Genomic DNA, 5079 nt, shown 5'->3' with positions numbered 1-5079 from the left:
CCTGTCTCTGCCTCCCGAGTGCTGGGATTAAAGGCGTGCGCCACCACCGCCCGGCTGAATTTGAATTCTTTTATTGATTTTAGTGGCTATTCAGTTTCTTTGAATGTTTTGTAATAATCTGTGTGTTGGCATTCCGGGCAAGCACGTACCACTTAACTACACTGCAGCCCTGTGTGTCAGAATATCACTGATGTTGGCAATAAGATTTTAAAAATTATTTGACTTTGTACTATTTTAGTTTTTTATAAAATGTTACTATGAATAGTGTATATATAAGGTGACTGGCGTCTGTTTGATGAAGGCTGTTTCATGTTGAACTTTCCGTTTGAACTTGAGTTTGTCTAATCTTAAATAAAATTTTATACCTTTGGTTGCGACAGCTTGTTATTTCAGTGTTATGATGGTTATGACTCATTGTGCCCATGTGTCGGTGAGGTTAGAACAGGTTTTAGTTCAGAAAGTCCGGAGCGTTAATGTACAAAGAGAGTATGAGCATCATTGGTTCCACAGCCTCGCTCTTTCTCGACAAAGGAAGCATGTGGATTTTATCCAAGGCATCTCTGTGTATTCCTAGGAGGGTGAGTCCACTGGGAAGCACTCTCAGTGCATTAAGGAGTACATTCATGAACATGATCAGGTTAAAGTCATAGTTTATTTTATTTTTTTTTAAATATTTATTTATTATGTATACAATAGTCTGTCTGTATGTATGTCTGCAGGCCAGAAGAGGGCACCAGACCTCATTATAGATGGTTGTGAGCCACCATGTGGTTGCTGGGAATTGAACTCAGAACCTTTGGAAGAGCAGGCAATGCTCTTAACCACTGAGCCATCTCTCCAGCCCCAAAGTCATAGTTTAAAAGAAATGGTAGACACATGTTATTTTAAGTGTACTTAACTCTAGGTCATGTTACAGTGATGGGCAGAAATGCCTCTGGGCATGCTCAGTTGCTCTATAAAGTTTTGTAAACAATTTTTTGGATGATAGTTTAGCTATTTAAAAAAAATATTTACTTAACCTTATTTTATGTGCATTTGGTATGAGGGTGTCAGATTCCCTGGAACTGGGGTTACAGACAGTTGTGAGCTGCCATGTGGGTGCTGGGAATTGAACCTGGGTCCTGTGGGAGAGCAGCCAGGCTCTATAACTGCTGAACCATCTCTCCAGCCCCTTGCTGTTCTTTTTTTAAAGGTTTATTTTTATTTCATGTGTATGGGTGTTTGGTTTGATGTGTCACCACACGTGTGTGTTTATAGAGGCCAGAGGGAGGTATTAGATTCTTTGGAACTGGAGCTACAAGTAGTTGTGGGACACCACGTAGGTGCTGGGAACCCACCCTGGGTGCTCTAAACCACTAAGCCATCTCTCCATCCCTGAATCAAAAAGTTTTAGCTGAAAATAAAGGAATGGATACAGTGAAGGTGTATTAACACAGGCCTTTGCCCGTGCAGGTGCCTGCCTTTCCAAGTCACTAACAGATGCCCTTTGGCTAGCGATCTTTGATTTTTTGTAACAATCCTTGCTGTCCTGGAACTTGGTACATAGACCAGACTGGCCTCAAACTCACAGAGATCCACCTATCTCTGCCTCCCAAGTGCTTGGATCAAAGGTGTGTGCTACCACTGCCTGGCCTGATCCTTGCTTATTTCTGCACACAACATATGATGCCTATGCTTAAGTGATCATGACAGGTCTTGCCTGGCACCTCAGACTCCTTCTTTCCTTTCCTTTCCTTTCCTTTCCTTTCCTTTCCTTTTCCCTCCCTTCCTTCCTTCCTCCCTCCTTCCCTCCCTCCCTCCCTCCCTCCCTCTTTCCCTCTCTACTGTCCTTCTTTCCTTTTCTTAAGACTGTGTCTCATTGTGTAGTTCTGGCTGTCCTGTCCTGGAACTCACTATGTAGACCATTTGGCCTTGAACTGATGGAGATCCACCTGCCTCTGTTTCCCAAGTACTGGGTGGGACTAAAGACGTGTGCTACTATACCCAACTGATTCCAAACTTTTGAGCTGTGATGGGTGCCCTGGTCCCAGAACATAGTCCCAACAGAGGCAAGTACCCAGTATCTGGCCAGCAACAGTTATCAAGTTGTGGAAACGGGCCAGGCAGTGGCTTACCTGACAGCCAAAGAAGCTTTGAACAGCTGAAGAACCTCCAGGAAGACAGGAAGTGGAAGTAGAAAAACCAGAACTGAAAGCTAGTAAAGGGCTTTAAGGAACTAAGAAAGACAACATGCTAGTACTGGTCTCTAGAACCAGAGAGCTAGCAAATCCCGGGCCAGAAGGTCACAGACCCCAGGCTGAGAGTTGTAATACAGGCTGCTTGTCAAGGGTTAGGGGTTCTGATCAAGGACTATAAAACTAGGAGGGTTTTGATGCTCAGGGCATGGACAGACAAACAACAGAGGATGCCACTTGCTGCCACTCACTGCTGCCCAGTGCATGCCTGAGAAAATAGAGACCTGTTCAGCCAGCTGATGGTGACAATGGGGATCAAGCCTAGACCCTTGTACACACCAGAGAAAGATTCTACCACTCTCTTAGTTCCTAGCCTCAGAGTCCTTCCTGACCTCAGGCTCTTACAACACTGTGATCAATAAGTATAAAGATAATTAATGCCAGTTGTAATTCATATTAATTCTTCTTCAGCCTGGGAGCACAGTCTGGCAGCAGGTCTCCCCACCTCCAGCATTTTTCTTGGGTTAAAAGACTAACCCTACTATGCTTTATGAACTGAACTTTTGAGAAACACAGCCGAGCCAGATGCCTTTTGTCCCACATAGGCTCTCTGATTCTCTAGGCACTCCTCTCAGCTCCCCAGCTTCCCCAAGCTGCTTCTGACATTTCTCCACTTAAATGTCCAAAACTATGATAAACAAGAATTGAGGGTGGGGTTGGGTGGAGTATTTTGGCACTTTTGCCAAGAGACTAACTACAAAGAAAGAAGCTTCAAGGGCCTGCTATCTCCATGCTCCTGCAAACCGTGTTTCTCTGGGACCAGCAACTCCACCGCTGCAGGGACAGCTTTGTGGCTAGTTCTCAGGCAGAGAAAATCCTGCTGAGGGAAGCTCCAGGGAAACGCTGATATCCAAGGTCCTTAGTATTTGAGTCTCCAGAGGGGACCAGCCCTCGGGCCAGAGTGCGGGAGGTGCACAGTCACTAGAGCACAAGAGCCCTGTGGCAGCGGGTAGCACAGGCAGTGCCAACTCCTTGTCCTCGCCTCCGGGCACAGCACCCTGCTTGCGCGGCTGTCCGTCAACATCCCTGCCCCGCCCCTCCCGTAGTCGGACCAATCGTAGCCGGGGGTCGGGGGTGAGGCGCCGTAGCCGGGTCAGGAAGCCGGGAAAGATCGGCCTGGTGCAGAGGCCACAGATCCGGGCGTCCACATCCTGTAGAAGGGCGAGCGGCGAGTGAGACTCGAGACCCGGTGAGTGCGAGCTGCGACTGTGCGCGGAGCGGGGCGGAGCTTGTCCCGGGAGCGCCCGGTGCCGCGTGCTTCGTGCGCCCCTCGGCTGCTGAGCCCTGTGTTCCACACGAGACCCCTCTGCCCCGCGTCCCTGGCGACTCCAACCCGCTGTGGGGAGCTGCGACTCCGGGAGTCCGGATTGCGTGTCAAGGCCCCGGAGCAGAGGCCCCGATGGAAAGCGCAGACAGATCCTTAAGCCCTGGGCTGCGGCAGCCGGGGACCAGAGGATCCCAGCCGCTGCAGAGATGGGGCGGGGCGAGGTTGAGCATCTTCATCCTCAGTTTTTCCACTTGCTCCAGCGCCGCTGCACTCGGTAGCTGGCATGTGAGGTGGCCCGCACCAGAGAACGCAGCTAAGCCCCCGTACCCCCTCCCACCCCGTAACGCCTTTCTTTTCTTACACTCGGTGCAGAGAGCTTGGCGACACAGCTCTCAGCCGTTATCACTAGTCTCATCGATGCCCTGGGAGCCAGCTGTCTCTTGGCTGGTTTTCCTGTGATACTTTGGACTAGTCTGGCCTTACTGAGATGCAATTTTGAACACATCAGGGTAACCATGCAGGGAAAAACGAGTATGTCACGGGACTCAGTGTAATGTTGAATTTTTGACTTTCTCCTTGATCCAAATCCAGAAGGGCAGTGGTGCAAGGGGATTACGAGGCAGAATTTTGCATAATGAATATAAAATTGTAATTTTCCCCTTGCTTTTCATCACTTACTTCGAAGGAAGAATGCTGCCATATTTCCAACAGATAAAGAATCACATTGCTCGGGTGGTCGTGCCCTCCTCCCGCTGCCATTATTTGTCATTTGGAACAGGGTGTGTTTGAAGCTGGCAGAATGCCTAGACCCTTGTGGCTGTCTGGTTCCTCTGAAGGGGATGGCACACCATACTTTAACTCTGCAGTGCTGGGCTCTGCCCCCTTTTGACTGGGTTTGCTATCTTCTTTCCATGTCTGTTATTCTTTTATCTCCCCTGGGTTGATAAAGTCCTGTGATTTGTTACTGAGTAAGGAAACGAAGGGATAGGGCACTGAAGAGGGAATAGTTATCTCAAGTGCCCCAGAATCGCGTTGTCCCAAGAGAACGCAAGAAGGCACAATTCAAAATTCATTTTAGTACCACCAGCCCTTGAGAAGTGTTGTCAGTAATACCCCCTGGCCACTCTGTTGATGGTCTTCTACTTGACTGTGGACTACAGCTATCTAGGGACCATTAATGAACAGGAGTATCAATCCCATTCCCGTAGATTCTGGTTTAATTTATTGTATGGGTCCAGCACCTCGTATTTAAAAGTTTCCACAATGATTGTTAATTTGCAATGGCCTATTTTTCGCCCTTATAGCACTTACTGTTTGACTTACTAAGCTTTTCCACTTGCCACGCAGCCTCCAGGAGTGCGCTGGTCCTGATGCGAGGCACTGGGGTTGAGGAGGTCTAGGTGAGTCAGCACTTTGGGCCATTTGATGTAGACGTATATGATGGAGACATGGGAGCTACAGAAAGGAGTCCTGCTTCATGTGCTCACATTTGGTCTTGGGCTTGAATGGATCTCCGTTTCTTTCTGTCCAACTTCCTCTGTTAACTCTCAAGTTCTTTTTTTTTTTTTTTTTTTTTTT

At 48.2% G+C, this 5079-nt stretch overlaps 1 protein-coding gene across 4 annotated transcripts in view; it reads left to right on the top strand.

Annotated features, from left to right (window-relative positions):
• Window positions 1–3269: 3269 nt before the first annotated feature.
• Window positions 3270–5079, top strand: part of Nxpe3 (neurexophilin and PC-esterase domain family member 3) — a 53500-nt gene continuing 51690 nt past the window's right edge. For 2 of the 4 annotated variants that reach the window (XM_026788048.1, XM_026788044.1), the window contains exons 1-2: window positions 3270–3423; window positions 4849–4901. The gene's annotated coding sequence lies outside the window, so the exon portion shown is untranslated. The remainder of the gene's footprint in view (window positions 3424–4848; window positions 4902–5079) is intronic. The other 2 variants (XM_005345067.2, XM_013351760.2) reach the window with 2 other exon arrangements.

The sequence above is a fragment of the Microtus ochrogaster genome, chromosome 2, assembly GCF_000317375.1.
Source record: "Microtus ochrogaster isolate Prairie Vole_2 chromosome 2, MicOch1.0, whole genome shotgun sequence".
Taxonomy (NCBI): Eukaryota; Metazoa; Chordata; class Mammalia; order Rodentia; family Cricetidae; genus Microtus; species Microtus ochrogaster.
The sequence above is the reverse complement of the archived record's forward strand: the minus strand, read 5'-3'. Positions and strand labels throughout refer to the sequence as shown.